This window comes from Eublepharis macularius, chromosome 1, assembly GCF_028583425.1.
Source record: "Eublepharis macularius isolate TG4126 chromosome 1, MPM_Emac_v1.0, whole genome shotgun sequence".
Classification (NCBI taxonomy): Eukaryota; Metazoa; Chordata; class Lepidosauria; order Squamata; family Eublepharidae; genus Eublepharis; species Eublepharis macularius.
In genome coordinates, this window is record NC_072790.1 from 26,926,527 (window position 1) to 26,952,376 (window position 25,850).

A 25,850-nucleotide genomic window follows, 5' to 3' on the forward strand; every position below is an offset into this window, starting at 1 on the left:
CCAATGGAGTGACTACAGAACGAGAGTTATATGCAGGGCTTTTTTTCTGGGAAAAGAGGTGATGGAACTCCGTGGCTTGCCCTCAGAGAAAATGGTCACATGACTGGTGGTCCCGCCCCCTGATATCCAGACAGAGGGGAGTTGAGATTGCTCAGTGGTGCAGAGGGCAATCTAAACTCTCCTCTGTCTGGAGATCAGGGGGCGGGGCCACCAGCCATGTGACCATTTTCAAGAGGTTCCGGAACTCCGTTCCACCGTGTTCCAGCTGAAAAAAAGCCCTGGTTATATCCATGCTTCAACTAGCTCCTGATAAAAATCGGGCTGCTGCATTCTGCACCAACTGGAGTTTTCAAGTTGATTTCAGGGAAAATCTCTGTGTAGACTGCATTACAATAGTCTAGACTCAGCATTACTGTGGCATGGATGCTGGTGGCCAGATTGACAGTGTCAAGGCAGGGGGCTATCTTCCAGGCTAGCTCGAGTTTAGAGAAGGTATTTTTGCATCTGCCCTAACTTGCTTCCCTAGCAGCAATGTTGGATCCAGTATAACCCTAAGCTCTTAACTGAGTCAGCAAGGGTCAAATGAACGCCATTGAAAATGGGGAGCACAATGTCCTATATCTCACCTTCCCAGCCAGCACCATCTCCATCTTGGATAACATGTCCTAATAAATAACATCCTATGAAGCCTCTGTTAAAGGGAAGGGGGCATTTCCCCCCCTCCAGTCTCATGAACACACACATACAAAATATAAAGCTGCCAAATATTAAATAAGATCATTGGTTCATCAAGGTCAGTATTGTCTACTCAGACTGACAGCAGCTTTTCAGGTTCTCAAACCGAGGTCTTTCATGTCCCCCATGATGGGATCCTTTTAACTGGAGAGGCCATGGATTGAACCTGGGACCTTCTGCATGCCAAACGGATGCTCTACCATGGCCCCTTGCCCCATCCTTAGGGCCGCACAGAAATTTTTCCTCTGAGCTCCACGGTCCCTCAGACCGTCCCATTGTGCGTTAAATATGGCACTTGAATGTTACTCGTTATTGTGACCGGTGAGTAAATCAATTTGTTTAAGGTTTGATATACAGGACAGTGCAATTGAAGGAGATGATTAATGTAATATTGTTTTATTAATAGATAATACAATTTGTGTTGGTGGAAATATGGTTTTGGCCCCTGATGAAGTGGATGCAGTATGAAACAAGCTGAACATCAAGCCGGCATCTTGTAGGGCTTAGGGGAGCCCTTTTTGGGCTCACACCCCATCTTTGTGATCCACCTGTTCATGAAGAAGTTTACAAGAAATATTCATCTCCACCCGTCTTCTACTTTCGTCCTGTTTCAGGAGTTTGCCACATCCTCTGGTTTTTCTCCTGGTTTCTTCAATATCTCCGTCATACTCATAGACCGGACTTTGTTTACAATTTCTGTTTTCAACTTCCACCTGGGCGTCTGCAGTTTTCAAAGAAAGAAACTGACATACTGGAGAGGACTCGTTGCTACTGTACTTCCCCAAGGGACTTTGGTCATTGTATGATTCCAATTCACCTTTGCACTTGTTTATAATTTAGGTGTAAGAGATTGTTATTTATCAAGGATACAGATTGATGATAAGAAATAGTTTTCCGATTGAGCCTTTGGGCAGTTTAAATATACAGAATTTTTTGTATTGATTTATTTGTGTTTCTTTTGCAGGTGCTCGCACAGGTTACAGTGATGTTAAAGACCAGCATTGCAATCTTTAGCAAAGTTACTCTGTAATTCTCCTACTTATACAGTTTTTTATAATGAAGAGGGATTTTGACAGAGATTCATCAGTTGATAAATTATATTTGCATATAAATAAGCAATAGTTGTGATAAAGGCTCTTTTCTTTGTTTTTAGATATATCTTGTTCATATTCCACTTTAGGGCTGTAATGTATGATACCGCCAACTCCTGGCATCTCATGGGTGCATGACAAGAATCAAAGTAAGATGTACATTAAGAAAAGAGACCTTAAAAATTTCTAGATTGTTCAGCTGTGTGACAGACCGCTGTGAGGGGGGGACAAGAACTTCCGGGTTTCCCTTCTGCCCCACTTTTGCCAGCATAGAATGCACAGTTTAATGTGATTTCCTCCAAAGTACATCTGACTGTGAGTCTGGTTGCTCCTCTATAACCCGACACATGTTGGCCCTATCCTGTATATGAGTCCTTAGGAGAAGTACATCTGCGAGAGAATGGGGAATGTATCTTCCAAAGAGTTATCTGTCAGACTGTGGCTTGCCAAAAGTTGCAACTTAGCCCACCTCTTGCAATAAGACAAAAGTCCATTGATTTCAAAAGGCTTTACTGAAGATTGTCAACAAATGGAGTACACATTCCAAGATACATTGATCTTAGCTGAGCTGTAGAATTGTTACGAATGCCAAGCAAGAGAATAGGTACAGAATATACAGTTTCCCTCAGACCTCAACCTCCCCCTCAGTTCTCAAAACAAACGGCCAGAGGGTGAGAAAGGCAAGGTTCTCAAGGGCGGCAGGAAAATGAAAGCAGGCAGATTATAACAGTCTCTCTCCCTCCTCCAGGCTCCCAGCAGCAGTCTCCACACCTACAAGAAGCACACTTAACATACTGACAAAGTTAACATGGAGTCTCTTTGGCTTAAACACAATCAGAACCTGCCATTTGCTGGGTAACTATATTTACAAAGCTTTTGAAAAATCTGCTGCCTAATTAATTAGGGGCATATTTTTACTCAAAGGTTTTCAGATCAAGCAATGTGGCTGATATAGAACATCTTGTTCCTTACACTGATGATTCTAACTTTATGTACTTATTTTTCTGTCTCAAAAGACGTGCATTAGACTGTCCCATTACACCAGCCATTGTACCAATTCCAGATCAAAACTCCACACGCAACTTAAAATGTACCATTGGCAACTGCACTGGGCATCCTTCAGGCTACAGAGAAATATCTTCATGTATTCCAGTAGAACTACTCCACATTTATTCTAGTGAACAAAAAGTAGATCAAGAGTAAGCAGTGAGCAATGATTTCTAAAGCTTTCCATAGGACTTCATATAAAACACAATTGTAGCATGTGTGATAATTGCCTAGCTAGAATTTCCCCTGCACTTAGCAAAATACAAAGCCTTACGTAACTCCTTTTTTAATTTTGTGTTGCCCCAAATTGATATCAAAGACTCCAGTAAAAGGCAGATATATAGAATAGATGCAACAACAATATTAAGTGCAGCATTTCCTGAAAAGTAATTCAACAACAACAGTAGAATAGATATGAAGGCAACAATATTGTTGATGAGAAGGGCCAATATAATAAGCACTGCCTGGAAATGGGCTTTGGTTTGGGGGCTTCTGTGGCCATCCAAACTTCCCAGCATCCTCTGATGGTGCCTCCAAAGAGAAAAAATTAACAAGAGGGCAGAAGTCGCACAGATGCTTAAAGCTACAAAACATCCAAGTCCAAATAAAGCAAGCACATGTGCTGCAAGACTTGTTTGGTTGTCGTCAGATGCATTTTCATTTCTGAAGACATTAGAAATGTTCCCATTATGCCATGTTTCAAAGTCACCTCCGATGCAGGGCAGGCTGCTTGCTAAGGACAAAACCAGAGAACCGAAGAGCCAGGTGGATGTGAGTCCCGAGAGTCTTAGTTTCAAGTGGATGAAGAGCGGATGGCTGAAGTCTGCAATCTTCACACAGTAGTAGCTGCACAAGGAAGCCGTGAGCCAGAGGCTGTAAACAGTGAAGATCCAGAGGATGAACGTGAGCACTTTTTTTGTGAGGCCTAACTCAGTGATCCAAGGATAGAATGTTGCCAGGATACACCACACTGCTGTAATGCACCCAATACATATTCTGATGCTCCCTTGTAAGGTCAAGATCCTGTCCGTGAGTGTCAGGCATTTCTTGTTCATCCAGTCTCTGCAGTTGACAGCCAGTATGAATCCATCCATCCACATTCTTACCAAACTTAAAATGCCTGTGACCAGGACTATGCTCATGTCAGGCAAGTTTCCTGTTGCACTGCTATCCAAACTGCTTCCTATTCTTCAGGTTGCTTAGATGGCCTCTTTGGAAGAAGGCGCACTGGGAGAAAGCTGACCAAATCTGACGGGACAGTAATTCCAAACACCCCAGATGACTGAACAGGCAGAAATTGAATTACAGATTCACTATGCTTTCCCCCAGTATGGTGATATGGAAAACACTACTTTGTATATTTTCCACCCAAGGGAGTACGTGTTTTGTTCCTAATGTGCTGTAGTGTTCATGTAAATGCTGTCTGTATTTAGTTACTGAGTTTTGGAGTTATTTATATTTTGATTTGAGCTGAAGGGTAATTTCCAAAAGCTCAATTTTCTTTTCCCTATAAGCAATTTTTAAATAACCAAGTGGTTGGATTCCTTTTGCTGGAATGAGATTCCGTAAGTAGTTGTAGATCCAGAGGAGTTAGCCGTGTTAGTCTGTAGTAGCAAAATCAAAAAGAGTCCAGTAGCACCTTTAAGACTAACCAATTTTATTTTATTGTAGCATAAGCTTTCGAGAATCAAGTTCTCTTCATCAGATGCCTGATCCGAACAGTTCGGATCAGGCATCTGATGAAGAGAACTTGATTCTCGAAAGCTTATGCTACAATAAAATAAAATTGGTTAGTCTTAAAGGTGCTACTGGACTCTTTTTGATTTCGTAAGTAGTTGGCCATACATATCACATTTGGAAAGCTACAACAAACTAGTCAACCAAAACTGTTGAGGTTGTGATGTAAAATTTGGAATTGATGACAGTCAGTCTTGGAGTCACCAAAAACTTGATACCACAGAGTTTTCAATGATTACAAAAACTACCACTGTTGGTTTCAGGTTTCCCCTAGAAATGATGTCACCAAGCATCGGGTGCTGGTAAGTTTTTAAAATTTTAATTTTAATTTTTTAGCAGCCATGTTGCTAACTGGCTTGGAGAAAACTGTTCTTCTTTTTAAAAAGGCCTAATATCAGTATTTTACACCACTACTCAAAGGACAGGATATTTTTCTCCAACCTGGTTGGCAACCATGCCTGCAGCAGGAAGCTAAAGTGCCTTTTACTTCCCTCAATGCCTTCTCAAATTTGGATTTGATGACAGTTGCTCTTGGAGTCACCAAAAACTCTATGCCACAGAATTTGCAATGATTACGAGAGCCATTGCTGTTGGCTCCAGATTTCCCCTCAAAGCATCAGGCGCTAGTGAGTTTTTTAAAATTTTAATTTTAATTAATTTATTTTTGGCAGCCAGCTTACACTGGCTTGGAGAAAACTGTTCTTCTCTTTAGTAGCAGCTTAATGTCAGCATTTTACACCACTCTTCAAAGGACAGGATATTTTTCCCCATACCTGCAGCAGGACGCCGGAGCGCCTTTTACTTCCCTCACTGCCTTCTCAAGGCCTGCAGTGTTGACTTGGAGCCCCCCTTCACAAAAATCCTGCAGTGGGGAAGCCTTAAGCCCCATGGCAATGCTGTATCAAGGTCTAGTTTGCCAGGTTCCAGCAGGTGATGTTTGCCACGTTCCTGCAGAGGACTGCTCCTTACCTCAAGCACACTGGGACACCTTGGCTATGCATACACATCTGTGGTGCCTGTAACGGAAGGGCTGTGCCCTTGGAAAGCTGAGCTCGTTACCCCCAGGTAAATGACCAGGAGTGAAGCAAAGGACCCCACGTTCCATTAAACAAAAGTAGCAGCTTGGCCATCACCTTCCCCCGGCTAAGAGCAGAGTCAACCCGACCGTTCCTTAAGGGTTTGGGTCATCACTGTGCTAACAATCAGGGTCTAACTCTCATTCCAACCATTAATGTTGTATGACCCTAGAAATCACCTGGGCTTACATCAAACTGGGAGGTTTCCTGGCAAACCTGAAGGCACCTAAGACGCCTGATGGCTGCCTGGATATGAGGCAAGCCCCTTAACTTTCCACTCCCCTACAACTGTGAGAGAGATCCACCAGCTCAGCCATAACTCCACCAGAACAACCTGCCCCCCAGCCTAGAGAGTGCCAGCCACTTGGTCATAGGTTCACCGCATGCTGAGGGTGATGTCATTTGGTTGCCAAGCAACCACAGCCAAGCAACCACAACCTGCAGGCCTAGCTCAGAGGAAATCTGAGGAACAAGCTGCACCATTCCATCTGCAGGCGAGACCAGGTGTTGCCTTGAAACATAAACGCCAAGACCAGTCTCCAGGACCCATCTCAAAATCCAATGCCACTTGGATGAAAAAGAACGGTACAGGCACCACTGCCTAATCATCTACATAATGTGGGCTGAGGGGTTATCTAGTTTCCTCCCCCACAATCCAATTGCCATGAGGATTGGAAAATTCCAAGCATATATGTTCTATAGTTAGATCCCCCCCCCAATTCTGACAGGTCAATGGGCCACTGCTCAGCCCACCAGTGCCCCTGAACTAAACCCAGAAGCCACTGGGCCTCAAGGCAGTGGAAACTTCCACAAAACTCTACTTCTAGGTTCCAACACCCTGAAGACAATGCTCGGTGCCCCACCAGTTGCTGGCCCAGGTGCAGTAAACCTTCTTAAGTCTCATTTACTTGTCTCCCTCCTCAGGTCCACCTCATCCTTCTCCTCTGCTTCCAGAAGGGGAAGGTTAACCCCTAACATGCTGCTCCCTTTATGACTGTTCCTTTAGGACTGAGTCAAGTAATAACTCAATGACCAAACTGCGAAACCCAAAGGCAAGACCCAAGATGATACAATCCAGGAGTCTAAACATAGGAGCCCAGAGACTGTCGCCTGACCCAGAGCCTCCACAGCCATGAACTAGGGGCCAGTGGACTTAACTACCATGTCAATTAGGTCCACTGTCACCTCAACATAACTGGATTACAGAAGCCTAGGCCAGATCTGCTACCGGCCATTAATTGTGCTAATCTGATAGAAAGATCAGATCATGAGTGATTCCGCACATGTTGGATAATGCACTTCCAATCCTTGTTGTTGTGGGTTTTCCGTGCTGTATTGCCATGGTCTTGACATTGTAGTTCCTGATGTTTCACCAGCAGCTGTGACTGGCATCTTCAGAGGTGTAGCACTGAAAGACAGAGTTCTCTCAGTGTCAAAGATCTCTGTCTTTCAGTGCTACACCTCTGAAGATGCCAGTCACAGCTGCTGGCGAAACATCAGGAACTACAATGTCAAGACCACGGCAATACAGCACGGAAAACCCACAACAACCATCATTCTCTGGCCGTGAAAGCCTTCGACAACACTTCCAATCCTCTTTACAGATCACTTGGAACAGATTCTTTTGTGTGCAGAACAAAAAATCCACCTCAAACGATTGATAAAGTGCATTGAAAGTGCATTATACAACTTGTGCAGAATCAGCCTCTATCTTAGACTTCTGTGCCCTGCACGACAGCTTTGCCAATTTCAGCAGATGCAATAACACAGTATGCCATTAAGACTTCTGTGTCCTGCATGACAGCTTTGCCAATTTCAGCAGATGCAATAACACAGTATGCCATTAAGTGATGTGAGTGACAAACAAGACCTAAAAACAGCTCTTTAGGCCTACAAAGGCTCCAAAGTTGAGCAGGGGAGGGGGACATGTTTAATCCTGGGACTGTAGATCCTTGCTCAGCCAGTAGCAATAATGTGTGAAGAAATCCACCCTTCAGATGACTGCAAGCCCCCCGCCCAGCCTCTTCCAGGCCTTTGCTGCTGCTGTAAGTACTCTCTCCAAATAAAATGAAAACAATGGAGTGGGGGAGGCCTAGATAGGCTGGAGGCCTGCAGGGGCTGGGCCTAACCCTGCTTCAGCCCTCCTGACAGATAGACACTGATAGCCCAGTATTTCCTTCATCCCTTTGGCCTCTTCATCATCCTCAAAGGATAAGTCTGCAGGTAGGGCTGCTTTGCAGGAGACCTATTCACTGGCTGTTTGCCCTTAGCAGGGCGGCAACTCTTTTTAGGTGGCATGATGGAAATGTACAGTAATGTAATATACTGTGAAATGACTGCTTTTAGAATGGCAGCACGATCACTGTGTAGGCTGCAGGGGACTCTATAAAATGGCTGGCAGTGCCAGGAGAATAAGCAGGCTACAGGGTGACACACTCAAAATGGCCACCCCTGCACAGGATAAGCTGCAAAAGTACTACCAAAATGGCCACTACTGCCAGTAAACAGGAGACAAATCAGACCACACAAAGTCCACACTCAACATGGCTACCCCCGGAGCTGTGTATTATTATTATTTATTATATTTATATCCCACCCTCCCCACAAGCGGGCTCAGGGCAGGTTACAACAGTGTAGATGCCTTCACAACATGGCTACACTGCCAGGAGGCTGAGCAGGCCACCGGGTGCTACTCTCAAAATGGCTGCCCCAACTGAATAAACTACCAAGCCCTCCCACAAAATGGCCCCTGCTGCCTGAAGGCCTTAGGCCCAGCTATTGGTGCTGGAACTACTCCCTCCCAAGTAAGTATAAACAGCAGGGGAGGGAAAAGCCTAGACAGAGAGGGGAGGGCCTACCAGCACCCACCCTGCTAGGCCAGTAGCAATGTGTGAATTAATCCACCCCTCAGACGGCTTCAGTTCACCCTGTGGCCTACAGCAAAACCTATTGCTGCCAGAAGTACTTCCTCTCAACAAAGTGGGGGAGGGGAGAAGAGCCTAGGTAGGCCAAAGGCCTGCAGGGGTTGAGTCTAACCCCGCTTTAACCCTCCTGACTGATAGACAACGTGCCCCAAATGTAAGTAAGAAAAAAGTCTCTGTCAAACCACTGAGCCTGGTGCTGGGCCCTGGCTCTCCTTCTGGAGTGTGAAGGTTGCAAGCAGGGGAATATCACAGCTTCTCCAAGGCAGCTACTGCTGCCCAGCCCTGAGGGCCTTCAGTAAAACCAGCCTCACAGAAGTTCAGCTGAGAGAGCTTGAGGTATGCTCTGCTCAGGCTGAACTTTCAAAGCTGACTGAGTCCTACGGAGGCAGAGCTGCCCTTTATAGTGCCAGGCCTGCCTCCCAAAGACCTGAATACCCTGGAATGCAGTGCTGCTTCTCCCTCCGTGCTGTGAGGCAAAAGCAGCCTCTGGCTCAAGCATGTTTCATGCACAGCCAGGTGTGCCGTCTTCCATATGCAACAATACTGAGAAAATACCCAGAATGAGAGCAGCCCCCTAAAATCAACACCAACTGAAATAGACCTCTGGATAACCACAAGGGTGGTAACTGGCAGGAGACATTGCTGGCAACACACTGACATTCCTCCCCATATGCCACAAGTGATCTCAGTGTGTCACAAAGGAAGCTATAACATTTGGATAAAAGTCTATGGTTTAACCATTGAATTTTTCCCAGTCGCTAGAATGGCCCCAGTGATGTGATGATGTCACACCCAGATGCACAGGGAGTAATGGCAGCCTTTCGGGACAGAGCTCATCACCTCCCCATTTTCCCAGTTGTTTTTCTCCAGCTGTCCATCTGAGGGGCAGCACAAAGTGTTTACTGATGGTAGGGGGATCCCTTGTTACCAGCAGGAAGCTGGCAGGCCTAGCCTTAATACAGCATCATCATGGTGTTTAAGGCTTCCCCACTGCAGGATTTTTGTGAAGGGAGGCTCCAAGTCAATGCTGCAGCCCTTGAGAAGGCAGTGAGAGAAGTAAAAGGCACTCTGGTTTCCTCCTGTAGGTATGGTAGCCAACCAGCTTGGATAAAAATATCCTGCCCTTTGAGTAGTGGTGTAAAATACTGACATTAGGCCTCTATTAAAACAGAAGAACAGGTTTCTCCAAGCCAGTTGGCAATAGGGCTGCCAAAAACTTAAATTAAAATTTTCAAAAAACTCACTGGCATCCAATGCTTAATGATACCATTTCTAGAGAAAACCTGGAACCATCAGCGGTAGCTCTAGGAATCACTGAAAACTCTGTGGCATAGAGATTTGGCACTTCCTAGAGCAATTGCCATCACTTCTGAGTTTTGCCCAGAAGTGATGTCACCAAACTTGTACTACCACCCTGCCCAAATACGCCTGCCCCATGTCACCTGGCAACCCTAGTTGGCAGCCCTAACTGCAGGAGCCTAATTCAAGGCAACTGGCAGAGAGCACGGAAGCCATCTTGCTTTTGTGGAAGGAGGACTGCAGTGGTGGTGATGGAGTTTCTACCAGCTTGCTCATCTCCAGGCAGCTTTCTGGGTGCTGAAGGAAGAGTAAAATTTACTACAAATAGGAACATAGTTGAAAACCAAATAATAATAAAGACACAGAAGTGTATGAATTCAATAAAGGTTCAATTGCCATGTATATATCAATTAAGTATTATATTAATTGTTTTACCAAATAGTCACTGCACAAATAACATTTCAACAATATTGTTGTAATCTATTTTCAGCCAAAGTCAGTAAAAACAGCAAAGAGCTGTACATTTAATTAATGAGTTCCGTTCATATAAACAGTTCTCCAAGAGCAATTCACAAAGTATAAACAGAAAGAATTTTCTGTTTGTTTATTCTCGTTTCGTATTTCTTCATCAGATAGGACTTCTCATGATGTGCCACAAAAGAAACAAGAATTCTACAAATAATTCAATGATATCAGCCCCTAGTGCAGCAGCAATGAAATGCACCACAGTCATCAAAACAATAGTGCCAGCTTTCTGAAATCAATGGACGTAGACTGGAGTAATTTTGCTTAGGATTTCACTTTAAAGGTCCTTCATGAATTCATATAAGGTGAAGAAGGTGCAGAGGACAATTTCAAAGAGTTTATCTTTTTCAATGAAACTAGACTTTGCTGTCATAAAAGTCATCTTTTTAGGTCGTTAATGTAAAATGTCAAACAACTGAGCGAAAACAACAACCATTTTGTGTAGTTCACATCCTAATACTACTGGGAAAGACTTGAAACAGTCCAGTGCTCACACCACAATTTCCACAGTTTTTTTTTTTTTTTATTAAATTTTTATTGTAACATCAGATGTAACTAATAACCTTCAAGTAACAAACAACATTTCAAATTTGAATGAAACAAAAACCAATATACAATACGCAGTTAGACTTACATCCTTAATAATTAACGTAAAGAAAAAGTAATTCCATGTAATTACACAGTTATACTATCAGCTTAATAGAAGGAGAGGTATCCATTGTTTGTTACAACTTGTAGTATTTTCGAGTTGGGCTGCATATTATTCTTTTCTATGTATTCCAGAAATGGGAGCCACTTTTCAATAAAATTAGTATTTTCTGTGAGTTGTACTGCATTTTGCATATCATTGCTTACTTTTTCTAAAATAAAATGATTCCAAACTTTAGAGAACCAGTTTTCGATTGTTGGTAGTCTTTTTGATTTCCATATTGTCGCTATGGCACTCTTAGCTGCTACAAAAAAAGAGGCAATGAGCTCCTTTCTGATTTTGGGGACGTGTGAGTTTTCCCACAAGTCTAAAAAAATCATTTTTGGGTCAAAGGGGAGGTCGTGGTTTGTGATATCTTTAATTTTCATTAATATCTCTTCCCAAAATTGTCTAATTCCTTTACATTCCCACCAACAGTGGGCGAAGGTTCCCTCCCCGCCACAATTTTTCCAACATTTTGGGGATGATCTAGCTGATATGTGTGCTAATTTTTTGGGTGTTAGGTACCATCTGTGAATCACTTTAAACGTTTGTAATTTAGTTATGTTGACTTTCGAGGTGAATATTCCAGATGTCCATATTTTTTTCCAAATCTCTGGGGACTGTTCAATTGCACAGTCCTTACCCCAACTAGATTGACAACTTAGCTGCTTGTTCTCAGTGATGTTTAGCAGAAGGTTATATAGTTTAGCTATCATGCCTTTTTTTTGTTGTACTGGTGAGTCTAGAAATTGTTCGAATTCTGTCAGAGGTTCTTTCATGATGTTCCTTAGCCTTATTTTTTCTGCCATGTGTGAGAGTTGTAAGTAATTAAACCAATGTAGTTTTTGTTCTAATTTATTCTCTATATCTACTTTCTCTAGGAGACCTGATTTTGTGGATATGTCAACTAGTCTAGTTATTTTTGCTTGATGTAATGATAGGATAAGTGATCGATCCCACTCTGGTAAAAACCATTCTTGATTTAGAAAGGTAGAGAATCTAGATATTTTGGGAACAATTTTGATCCTGATTTGGTCCCATGTCTTTAAGATAGATGGTATCAGGAAGCTTTTTTTGATGCTTTGTGGCCTATTACTTGGTTTGTTCCAAATTGTGTCTGTTATGTCACTGAATTTTGAAGATGGTTGTATGATCGTAACCCAATCTGGCTGAGGGGAATTTGAAGTCATTTGCAAGAGGTTAGCCAGTCGTGTCGCTGATTGATATAGGTATAAATCTGGATAATTAAAACCACCGTTTGCTGATTTCCTCCTCATAGTAGTGAATGCAATTCTCGGGTGCTTGTTTTGCCATAGAAATTTATTAATTAATATTTGCCATTGAGCTATTTGTGATCTATTTATAGTAAGAGGGATCGCTCTAAACATAAAAATAAATTTTGGTAATATAAAAGCTTTTATTAAATGAAATCTGTCATACCACGTGAGCTTTAATTTATTCCATTTGATAATATCTAATTTAATTTGATTTATCAATTTGAGGTGATTCAATTTTATAAGGTCTTTCAGGTTGGGGGTGATTTCAACTCCTAGGTATGTAAGATTTGATGGGGACCATTGAAAGCTATATATTGTACTAATTTGTTGGACCGTTTTGTTATGGGTGTTGATGGCAAGATAGTAAGATTTTGTTTGGTTAATTAATAGTCCTGATATTGCACCAAATTTTGTAAGTAGAGATGAAAGATGGGACAGTGAACTTAATGGTTTGGTCAAATAAATCATCATATCGTCCGCGAACAAGCTAATTTTAAATTCTGTGGAGTTAACATTTATTCCCTTTATCTGTTTGTGTTCTCTAAGGGCAGTCGCAAAGGGTTCTAGGGCGATTGCAAATAGAAGAGGGGATAGGGGGCAACCTTGTCTTGTACCTCTTTCAACGTAAATGTTTTCTGAGTACTTAGCGTTTACTTTGATGTTTGCTATAGGTTGGTGGTATATAGCTTCAATTGTGTTTAAGAATTTTTCTCCAAATTCCATATGCCTCAGTGTTTTTAGTAGGTATGATATTTCTACCGAATCGAAAGCTTTTTCGACATCTAGTGATAAAAAGATGGCTTCCGTATTGTTTTGGGTGCAATGGTCTATTAAGTTTAATGATTTATAAATGTTATCTGTAATGTCTCTTTTTGGTATAAATCCTGATTGGTCTGTATGAATGTAGTTAGAAATGAATGTATTTAGTCGATTTACCATAATAGAAGCAAAAATTTTATAATCGTGGTTGAGTAATGAAATAGGACGGTAGGATGCTGCTTTTAGGGGATCTTTTCCCTGTTTATGGATCACTATGATGTCGGCTCTCTCCCATGTGGGTGGCATTACCCCCTTTTCCAGAATCGAGTTGGCTAAATCAGTTAGATGTGTTGCTAACAAGCTCGTAAACTTTTTATAAAATTCTGCCGGGTATCCGTCCGGCCCTGTGGCTTTATTATTTTTAGCTGCTTTTATTGCATCCATTGTTTCTTGGATAGTGATGGGTTTTTCTAGGAATGTTCGGTGTTTTTCCTCTAATTTCTTGAAGTGTTTTAGTGAATTTAAAAAGTGGGATATTTTAGTTTGGTCCGGATTTTTTGATGAGTATAGTTGAGTGTAAAAGTCTTTAAAGACTTTAAGGATTGATTCCGGTTTGTACTGCATTATATTTTTACTGTTATGAATTCTGTTGACTGTGTTTTGTATTCTCTTTTGTTTTACTTTATTTGCCAGAATGCGTAAAGTTTTAGGTGTATTGGTCCAATGTGACTGTTTAATAGCAGTCAGATTTTTGTATATCGTATGACTTTCCAAGGTTTCTAATATTTTCCTTTGTGTTAAGAGATCCCTGTATATTTTTTTGCTGCCTGTTAATTTATGTTTATTTTCTAGTGCTTTTATATTGCTTATTAATTCACGTTTTTGTTTCAATTTTTCTTTGTTGATTTTAGCAGTAAGGGCTATTAAATGTCCTCTGGTCACTGTTTTTATCGTATCCCAAAATATGTGTATCCCAATTTCTTTTGAGAAGTTGTCTGTAATAGCTGTTTCAATTATTTTGCCAACTTCTTTAATTGCATATTGATTGTATAATAAATGTTTCGGTAAGCGCCATTGAGTACTGCTTTGTGTTTTAGCACCGAGATTAAGTGTCATGGATACCCAAGCATGGTCTGAGATTGTGTTACTTCCTATTTCTGTTTTCTCTATTTTATCAATTATGTCATTAGAGCTGAGAAGATAATCAATTCTTGTGTATGTGTTGTGTCTTTGTGAGAAGTATGTGTAATCCTTTTCTCCCTCGTGATAATGTCTCCATGTGTCAATTAAGTGGTATTTCTGTAGTATAGCTGCTAGTTTTGTTATTTTGGTTTTTTTTGTTGTGTGTACTTTGTTAAAATTTGATTTGTCCAGTTGATGATTTATTATGTAATTTAGGTCTCCTCCAATTATCAAATATCCTTCCTGAAATGAAATCAATTTTTGTATTACTTCCTCTATAAATTCTAATTGGTTTGCGTTTGGAGCATATACTGAGGCTAGTGTGAGCGTGTGCTCCCCTACTTTCCCTTTAACGAAGATAAATCTGCCTTTTTTATCCTTAAGTGTTTTTGTTTGTTGAAATTGTAGGTCCTTTGCAATTAGGATGGCTACTCCTCTTGATTTGGAGTTTCCAGTTGCATGATACTGGGTTTGCAGCCACCTAGCTTTTAGCGAATCTGTATTATTATGTCGTAGATGGGTTTCCTGCAGAAATATAATTTGAGGTCTGGTTTGGGCTAAGTTCGACATCACTCTCTTTCTTTTGATTGGATTACCTAATCCTCTAACATTGAAAGTTAAAACTTTGATTTTAGAGCTCATTGTCTGTTTTGATTATAACAATTACTTGTGCCTTTCTTTTTTTTTTTTCCTTTTTCTCCACCTGTATATATTCCGAATTCACTATATATCTTAACTGTTGATTAATATACAATCCTAGTCTAAATTGAATCCTTACAACTATATGCGATTGTTCATCTCTATACCAGCACTTTTGATTAAGAGACAGCAAGAGAAAGAAAAAAAAAATGATAGTATCTGGTTCACTGTTTCTTTCTTTCTTTCTTTCTTTCTTTTTTTTTTTTTTTGAGTGAATTGTATGGTTATAACATCAGACTTATCAAACAAACAGTATTCCAATCTTGTAACTTCTGCTTATAGTTCTCAACTAGGTATAACAATATAACTATCAATATAGTTGTTTTAATATCACAATAATCTTATTTACTATGTTATTTCTTAATGTCTATATTTAAATTACTCTCTTTGGGTCGATATATAGAAATTAAAGTTGCAAGATTTCTCTTATTTTCTACACGATAAACCTTCCCTGATTCCTTAGAATTCAATCCAGTCAAGTGTTTACCAGTTATACCCCTCTAACTCCTTATGTTGAATTGACTTCTTCCTATGTTTGTACTCTGTATTATTGTTCTTTCCCCTCTCTTTCCTTTTCCTGTATATATATATATATATATATATTTTCTTTCTATGATATTTAGTCTTTGTTACGAACTGTAAACTACTCCTATTATTTTCCTATTCCCCTCCCACTCCCTATGCTCTCCCTAACCCTCTTCCTTTTTCTTACCCTCCCCTTCCCTTTTTTATACTTATAGATTATAGTAATAATATATATATAACAATTTTTTTGAGATTTTTAATTATTTTATTGTATTTTTTTATTATTATTTTTATTATTTTTTAATATCCTTTTTCTTTCCTTTTTTTTTTTTTCCTCCCTCCCTTACTATCAGGTTTTTTCCCAAAATTTTGTGTTACTATTTACTGAGCTTATATAACTAACTAACTGTCCCTGTACCTTCCCCTTACCACCCTCCCTCCCTCCCCTCAACCACCTTTGTGTCTTAGTAAGCTGTAAGTTCCACTTGGATATTATTAGTATTCTATGCTACTGTAATAAAGTGTTCAAGTTTAGCTCTCTCAAACTGCTGAGTTACCTTCACTCACCAGTTGAATTTCCACAGTTTTGATTGATTAGATTGTTCTAGCTTTCCAAATTTGATTTATGTGGCCCAGTACTTACGGGATCTCATTCAAGCAAAAGGAATCCAACAACTTGATCATTTTAAAAATTGCTTATTGGGAAAAGAAAATTAAGTATTTGGAAATTACCTTTCAGCTCAAATCTAAATATAGATGAGTGACTCTAAACTCAGTAATTGAATACAGACAGCATTTACATGAACTCTACAACGAAAGAGTGAGTAACAAAACACATTCTCCCCTGGAATGGAAAATATACAAAGTAGTGTTTTCCATATCACCATACTGGGGGAAAGTAGACTGAATCTGTAACTCAGTTTCCACCTGTTCAGACACCTAAGGAGTTCGGAATCCCTGTCCCGTCAGATTCAGTCAGCTTTCCCCCAACGTGCCTTCTTCCAAAGAGGCCATCTAAGCAACCTGAAGAATGGGAAGCAGTTTGGACAGCAGTGGAACAAAAGACCTGCTTGACAAGGGCGTAGTTTTCATCCTGGTCATAGCTATATTAAGTTTGGTAAGAATGTGTATGGATGCATTCATATTGGCTGTCAATTGCAGGGACTGGATGAACAAGAAATGCCTGACGTTCACTGACAGGATCTTGACCTTACAAGGGAGCATCAGAATATGTCTTGGGTGTCTTTCAATGGTATGGTATATCCTGAGAAACTTCTGTCCTTGGGTCACTAAGACTGGTCCTGTTTTCAAAGGGTTCATTTTTAACCTCTGGAACTTCATTATCTGGAACCTCTGGCTCACAGCTTCCTTGTGCAGCTACTACTGTGTGAAGATTGCAGACTTCAGCCACCCCTTCTTCGTCCACTTGAAACTAAGACTCTCGCATCCACCTGTCTCCTAGCTTCTCCAATTTTGTCTTTAGCAAGCAGCCTGCTCTATGCATGCAGTGACTTTGAAACATGGCATAATGGGAATATTTCTTATGTCTTCAGAAATAAAACTGCACCTGATGTCAACCAAACAAGGATTGCGTCACATGTGGTTGCTTTGCTGGGACTCGGGTGTTTTGCAGCTTTAAGCATCTGTGCGACTTCTGCCCTCCTGGTACTTTTTTCTCTTTGGAGGCACCATCACAGGATGCTGGGAAGTTTGAATGGCCAGAGAAGCCCCCAAACCAACGCCCATTTCCAGGCAGTGATCATTATTTTGTCCCTTTTCATCAACAGTGTTGTTGCTTTCCTATCTATTCTGCTGTTGCTATCAAGTGACTTTGAAAGAAATGCTATTGCTAATCATGTTGCTCTATCTGCTCTATATGTCTGCCTTTTATTGGAGTCTTTGATATCAGTATGGGGCAACACAAAATTAAAAAATGAATTATGCAGGGCTGTGTATTTTGCTAAGTGCAGGAGAAATGCTAGCTAGACAATTACCACATATGCTCCAATTGTGTTTTATTTCAAGTCCATCGAAAGCTTTAAAAATCATTGCTCGCTGCTTAATCTAGGTCTACTTTTTGTTCACTAGAATAAACATGGAGTAGTTATGCCGGGATACATGAAGATATTTCACTGCAGCCTGAAGGCTTTACAGTGCAGATGCCAATAGTATATTGTATGTTGCATAGGGAGTTTTGATCTAGAATTGGTACAGAGGCTGGAGTAATGAGACAGTCTAACACGCATCTCTAGAGATAGAAAAAGAAGTACAGTATGTTACATTCAGTGGTGTAAGGAACAATATCTTCTATATCAGCCACATTAATTGATCCTAAAACCTTATAGATCTCAAATCAGCATTTGATTCAATTTCAAGGCAGCACCTCTGGATGAAATTATGCAAGCTCAGAATAGATAATAGCAGGGCTTTTTTTCAGCAGGAACGCGGTGGAATGGAATTCTGGCATGTCTTGAAAATGGTCACATGGCCGGTGGCCCCGCCCCCTGATCTCCAGGCACAGAGGAGTTTAGATTGCTCTCTGCGCAATTGCCCCTGGAGATCAGGGGGCGGGGCCTTTTCACCAAGGGTGATTTAAACTTTAAAAAACTCCCCCCTTGTTCCAGCTGACCCAAAGTGACATCATTGTGCGGTCCTGAGTTCCATCACTGAGTTCCACCACCTCTTTTCCCAGAAAAAAAGCCCTGGATAATAGGCTATCGGAGCGAATAAAATCTTTGCACTCTGAGTCAGGCCTTGTCTTCAATGTAATGATATTTAGCCTCTGGTACTTCATTGTTTGCAACCTCTGGCTCATGGCTTCCTTGTGCGCCTACTACTCTGTAAAGATTGCAGACTTCAGCCACCCCTTCTTCATCCGCTTGAAAGTAAGATTCCCTTGAGTGGTATCCCCCTGGCTCTTCGGTTCTCTGGTTTTGTCTTTAGCAAGCAGCCTACCCTACATGTGGAGTGACTTTGAAATGTGGCATAATAGGAATATTTCCTATGTCTTCAGAAATAAAAATGCATTTGTCAACCAAACAAGGTCCACGTCACATGTACTTGTTTTGTTGGGACTTGGGTGTTTTGCAGCTTTAAGCATCTGTGCTACTTCTGCCCTCCTGTTGCTTTTTCCTCTTTGGAGGCACCATCAGAGGATGCTGGGAAGTTTGGATGGCCACAGAAGCCCCCAAACGAAAGCCCATTTCAAGGCAGTGATTATTATATTGGCCCTCCTCATCAATAATATTGTTGCTTTCATATCCATTCTACTATTGTTGTCGAGTTACTTTTCAGGAAATGCTACACTTAATCTTGTTGCTGCATCTGTTCTATATACCTGCCTTTTATTGGAGTCTTTGATATCAGTATGGGGCAACACAAAATTAACAAATGAACTATGCAGGGATGTGTATTTTGCTAAGTGCAGGGGAAATGCTAGCTAGACCATTACCACATACGCTGCAATTGTGTTTTATCTTAAGTCCATGGAAAGCTTTAGAAACCATTGCTCACTGCTTAATCTTGGTCTACTTTTTCATTAACTAGAATAAATGTGGAGTCGTTCTATTTGAATACATGAAGTTATTTCACTGTAGTTTGATGTATGCCCACTGCAGTTGCCAGTGGTATGTTGTTAAGTTGCCTGGGGAGTTTTGATCTAGAATTGGTACACAGGCTAGAAAAAAGAACAAAAAGTAGGTTATTTGGTGTAAAGAACAATATCTTCTATATCTGCCTCATTATTTGATCTGAATACTTTGAGTAAAAATATGCCCCTGATTAAGTAGGTAGCAAATTTTTCAAAAGCCTTTTAAAAATAATGACACAGTAAATGGCAGAGAATACTTGGGAAGATGCATTCCCTCTTTTCTTCAGCTAGGTGACCTTGGGCTAGTCACAGCTCTCTGGAGCTCTCTCAGCCCCACCTACCACACAGGGTGATTGTCGTGGGGATAATAATAGCATACTTTGTAAACTGCTCTGAGTGGGTGTTAAGTTGTCTTGAAGAGTGGTATACAAATAGGTTGTTGTTGTTAAACAGTGTGTTGTATGCTGGCAAAAGAGGGGCAGAAGGGAAACTGGGAAGTTCTTGTTCCCCTCACAGCACTCCTATTCCTTCATCCAAGTCATTTATAAAGATGTTGAACAACACAGGGCCCGGGACAGATGCCTGAGGTGCCCCACTTGTCACTCCTCTCCAAGAGGAGGAGGAACCATTTACAAGCATTCTTCAGGTGTCATCTGTGAACCACATTTCATCAACTTGTCAACAAGAATATCATATGGAACCTTATCAAAAACCTTACAGAAAACAAGATTATGTCCACAGCATTCCCCTGATTCACCAAAGCAGTCACTTCCTCAAAAAAGGAGATACGGCTAGTCTGGCATTACTTGTTCTTGAGGAATCCATACTGGCGCATAGAGCCAAACTACAAGAGACACAGGCCACGGGTACATTTTGTGGCTGTTGACACCATTTGAGAACCATTTGTAGTCCTTTTAACATTGCTGTGAGGCCCCAATTCAAAGCTTCCACGTGGCATGGCAGCACCAAGTCCTCCCCAACTCAATTGTTGTTTTGGCTCCTGAAAAGATGTGTGTGTGTGTGTGTGTGGGGTGTGATTCTAGAGCTCCTGGGGCCGCTGTGCTGTGCACACTCCCTAGAGCAGGAACTCACAGCAATTTTTAAAGAACTACATACGCTTCTAAAATTACAATAACAGCCATGGGATGGAACCTGTTGCTTGTCGTTTGGCTCTTAGTATTATAACTGCCTTCGGTGATGGTCACAGCCTTAATGGCTCCTGATTTTTTGCAAAGCTCATTCAAGATCTGGAAGACTGCAATGAAGGGGTGGGAGCGTGCTTCACCCTTTCCCTCTCAGTGACTCTTCTCCTTAAGTCCCCTTCCCCCTCCAGCTGTTTTAACTTTTGCCTGCATGCAGGAAATGGGCAAATTTGGCAAACGTGTGTCTTCATTCCCAGGTGCTTGCAGGCCTGGTTTGAATTGGAACTGTGGCATGCAAGCAGAAGGGGCTTCCTCCTCTCTCCCACTCTCTTTTCCTGATCTGTAAGGACTTCTGGGAGACAAAAATTACCTGCAACTAAACTGCAGACTGAAGGCTCAAGCTGTCTTGAGGCCATGCATGGGACTGAGAAGAAACCCCCTTCAACCTCCCCTCAGTTTCATTCATTCCAAACCAGGTAATCTGTTTTGTTATGATCAGGGAGGGGGGATTGCCTGGTTTTCTCTCCGTACAGCTCTCACAGGTACCATCCTAGCAGCAAAAGTAGGAATGTCATCAGTATTTCTAAATTTCATCGGAATTAAAATTTTGGGGAGGAAGACACTGTGGTTTGCTTCAAGAAGGTCTGAAAACACTTTCCGTGGCTGTGCACTTCCCCCATGACCAGCAGTAAACACGATTGAGCCAATGCCAGTGCAACCAATGTAACAGAACACTGCCTTCATTAACATGCAGAGTGTGTCAAAATTCAGCTATGAAAACAGTGGCCATTTCTTTAAATACACACACACAACTGTGATTTCCATATGCAGCATACTGAGACAACGCCCGTCATACAATTTCTAATCCACCAGATTGGAGAACAGACATCCGCAAAGCCCAAAAGGCAACAATAAAACCTCACTAGTTATCACAATTCAAAACTTAAACCAGCTCAATGCACCATCAATGAACCACAGCATCTCGTCAATAAAGATATTTCCCTTTCACAGGCTTGGGGGAGGCGGTCCCTTCTTCACTTACAGACAGCCCCCCCCCCAACTTAGAACAACTTCTTACCAACAACAACAGCCCTACACAAGAGAATCAATGAACACAAATTGACATTAAATCATTGCAAAACTCAGAAACCAGCTGACGAACATTTAAATCTTCCTGGACGTACTGTGGCAGATCAGAAAGCCATCGTTCTACAGAAAAATAAGGCATATATAATGTGAAAGTGCTGAATTAGAATTCATCAGGTAACAAAACACATTCTGTTCCCTGGTTTAAACTGAGATTTGGGATTCCTCACTACTTCTAATAACCCAAGACAACCTTTAATAACTTCAAAAGACTGTTCCTACCATGTATCATATCATTACCTTGACCAATGTTGGTCAATTCTCTCATTCTTCAAACTACCTCTTTCCTTAATTAATTTAAATTGTATTTGGCTCTATCTAAAGAAGTGAATTTCAAAAAATGAAATCCTCTCTTATTAACCCTCCCCCAGGGGAAACGGACAAAGGAAAGGCTAATGAGTCGTAATAATAAATGAATCAGACCAGTCTCTCCATAGCAATATCTGACGGCACAGCCCTAATTAGTATACACCCCTGGAAAAGATGAATCTCCTTTGTAGGGTGGAGGAAAGTATATTTTGTGCGAAGAGAACAGTTTCAAAATGAAACTAGAATTTCCTGTTGTGAAAGTCATCTTCTTAGGTGGTTTATGTAAAACATCAGACAATTGAGTTAAGACAACAACTATTTGTGGTGTTCACATCCTAATAGTAGTGGGAAAGGTGTGAAATGAACAGCGTAAGAGTAAGCAGTTTTACCCTTCTAAGCCCATTGACTTCAATATAATTAGAAGGTTATATCTCTAATTAGGACCTAAATGTAAATTAGCACCACAACCTCAACAGTTTGGGTTGACTAGATTGTTGTACGGATATCTATATTTGTATTTGCATTCGATATCATTGTCAGGTCTGTTGCCCGCAGTCCCTCCATATTGCCATCCTGCTCTGTGTATGTTGCAATAGCCTGTTTCCCTTCTTCCCATCCAGTTCCTAGGACAGCCGAGCTCTTATCTTGGATGGCTCGTCGCAGCAGCCTTGAGGCAACTCCTTCTGTCTTGTGACTGATTGTGCCCAGCCTCATTAAAACCCTTTACTTGAGAGAGCTTGGATTTCTTGCTGCAAGGGGTGGGAGTCATCTTCGAAGTATCCTGTCTTCCATAGACTGACAATCATGTGAACTGGCATATTTTGCAAATATGGTAGTAGGGAGAGAGGAATCAGGCATTCTAGTCCCATCAAGGTAATCAGATTAATGGTTTACACAACTTCACTTAGGGCTAAATGCAAATATACATACCAGTAACAATCTACTGCGTACATATACATTCAAAGCAGTTGGGGTAAGATTATTTTCTTGAAATTATACAAAGGTGCGTTTTGCCCCCCACCCCCACAATTTGGAATGAAGAAACAGACACAAATCTTAGGTATAAATCTGGGCCATTTATTGACCAACATTAAACTTAATAACAGCAAAGGTATCACTAGCGATACAGGTCAGGACCAAGGGATCACCCCAGACCTCCTCCCTGACCTGTCTGGGTGAGTCACCCACTGTCCCAGATGCAGAGCCACCCTTTATAGCCCCTTCTCCACCCTGGTGGGGAGAGGGGCCGACACACCCCAGGCAGGACGGGGTCACAAAATAAGGCCCCTTGGGCCAGTGTAGGCTGTAGCCACTGACAAAACCCATGGTCCGGCTGTGGTGGGCAGATGGCACCAACGCAGACCCCTCTCCACCCCGGTGGGGAGAGGGGCTGATGGACCCGGGACCATGCAATACAGGGTCACAAAATAAGCCCTTTCTCCACCCTGGAGGGGAGAGGGGCTGACACACCTCTGGCCAGGCAGGAAAGGGTCACAACATAAGGCCCCTCTCCACCCCAGACATCATCCAGCTACTGGCCATGGCAGCAAGGACAGAGCCCCTTCGCCCCCAGCACAGAGGAGAGAGTCGGTCCCTGCAGGGACCGTGGAAGGAGACGGCCACAGACATGACCCACCTGCCATCCGTGGCAGCAAGGACCAAACCACTTCCCCCCCACCCGATGCAGAGGAGACTGCAGGTCCCATGGATCAGTGTCCCTGCCATTGTATTCTACAATTTTGCAGGGCCATCCCTCTTGTTGAGGAGGAGCGGTGATAATGGACATCACCAACCTGCTGGCCGTGGCAGCAATGATGGAATGCCTTCTCCCCTAGATATGAGGGAGGGATACACCAGGTACCATGAGTGGGGACCCTTCCACCATCCTGTACAACTACATGTTCAACAGTGTCCCTTGTACCAGGCATCGGCAACATCACCCACCTGCCAGCCATGGCGGCAACAATGGAACACCTTCCCATCTAAGTAGGAATACAACAGGTACCATGAGAGGGGACCCTTCCACCGTCCTGCACAACTGCGTGTGTTGCTGTGTCCCTTGTATGAAGCATCAGCGACATCACCCACCTGACAGCTGTGGCAGCGAGGACAGAACCCCTTCCCCCCATTGGGGGGGGGTGAGAGACAAAGTCCCAGGGTTAGGGGCAAGTTGCTCCCAGAAGGGACGGAGATAGCAATTCCCATTGCGTGGAAGCTCTGTCCTGCCACACACAGGCACCCAACCTGAGCTGGCAGGAGAGTTGGACAAAATAAGGGACAGTAGCCTCTATGCATCAGGCCACCACTGGAACAGCACCATGTCACACAGATGTTGGGCAAGCAGCTGGTAAAGCATCCAGCTCCCAAAAGGCCAGCACCAGCCTTGTTTTCCTCTGATGAGGAGGCACAGAGCAGAGAAGAGATTTTGAAACACCTGGTGAAGCAGGCTAGGAGCGCTACAGTACCTTTGGCAGGCTGGGCTAAAAGGCCTAGGGCAGCTGAATAGTCCTCTACCATGACCTTCCAGCGGGAAGTTATTAACTGTCTTTCTGAAAAGGATATCAGGTGCTGCTGATGGCAAGGGGAGCAGTAGAGTCACTGCGGACAAAGGCATGGATGTGGTTGTTGAGGTAGTGACAACTGACCAAGGTTGTACAATGGAATCAAAGCCAGTTGCATTGGCAGTGGAGTTAGCTGAGGGTAAATGTAAGCTCAGCTTGCCACAGCATGGGGGGGGGACATGGCCTTAGGGGCCCTGGGGTCAATTTTCTGCCCCCGTGCCCTCAGGCCCTATACCCTCACCATACACATTGGCTGGTTCATTGCCTGCTCAGGGCATGTCATCAGTGTAGTCACCATGGGGCCAGCCTACATGGCCAGGGCAGCATAGGAAGGCAATTGACATGAGACCTACAGAGGTGGCGACTGGATCCTTCCCATGGTATGGAAGTGAGGGGCAGCCCATGGTAGGTCAGACAGCTCTCTGGGGTTATTACCCCGGTGCCCCCCGAAAACCCCTCTGAGAGAACCCTCTGTATATGGGTCAGTTCCCTTCACGGCTTTGCCATTTGGTGATTCAGCAAAGCCCTTGAGAGATCACTTAACCCCTGCCACTAGAGAAATTTTTTTACAGGGGGAATATGTCAACGTCTTCACACTCCTCTTCAGGGAGCTGGAGAAGAGGGAGAAGGAAGACCTGGACAACTGGGAAAAGGAGAGAATAAAACATAGAAAAGTTGATTGCACCTGGGCCAATTGGCTCCCAGGCATGCTGACTGATGCTGGAGTGGTGGCAAGGGCAGAGCCTTGGTGGCTGGCCCCTGTTTTCCAATATGTTATCATATATGGAGGCTATACTGACTTTAACAGTGCTGCTTAGTTACAGTACGATGAAGAATTTTGTATGAGGGCTGCCCTTAACCAAAGCTTGCCTTGTGATCAAAAACAGATTATGTCCCCTGCCAAACCTAATCCAGGTGACCATTTAGACAGCAGTCACCTAGTCCAATGTTTTCAGGTCACTTCTTGCCCCCACATCCCCATGAGGCAGTTTGTTCAGCCCCACCTGCTTTGCTGGAGTTCAGCTCTCAGAAGGTCTGCTCCAGAAAGTTGTGCAGTTTTAAACACCAATGCTCAATTTGTGTCAGCCTCCACCCATTCACATTCTGCCCTAGGTAGCCTAGAAGACATGGTAAGTGTGTGGGGGGGGGGCAGGAGGAGGTCCCAGTCATCTATTAGTAAAGGGCCCCCGCCCGATAAGGCTGCGAGTATTTAGAGGACTGCTGTTGGTTTACCATAAGCATCAGGAAGCATTCTTTTTCTGGACAGGTTTGAATTTGGCACCAGGGCCCACTTCATGTCTGCCAACTTGTGTTCAGTTGCCGGCACAGAGGGGGTAGTTTGGGACAAGATAGCCAGGGAATGTGCTGAAGGCAGGGTGTTGCACCCCTTTGCGTGCCTTCCTGTTCCCTGTTTGTGGGTCTCCCCCTTGGGGGTGGTACCTAAGAAGATGGCCGGCGAGTTCCGTCTCATTCACCACCTTTCTTACCTTGGGGGCGGGGGGTTCTGTATATGATGCCATTTCCGAGCATCTGTAC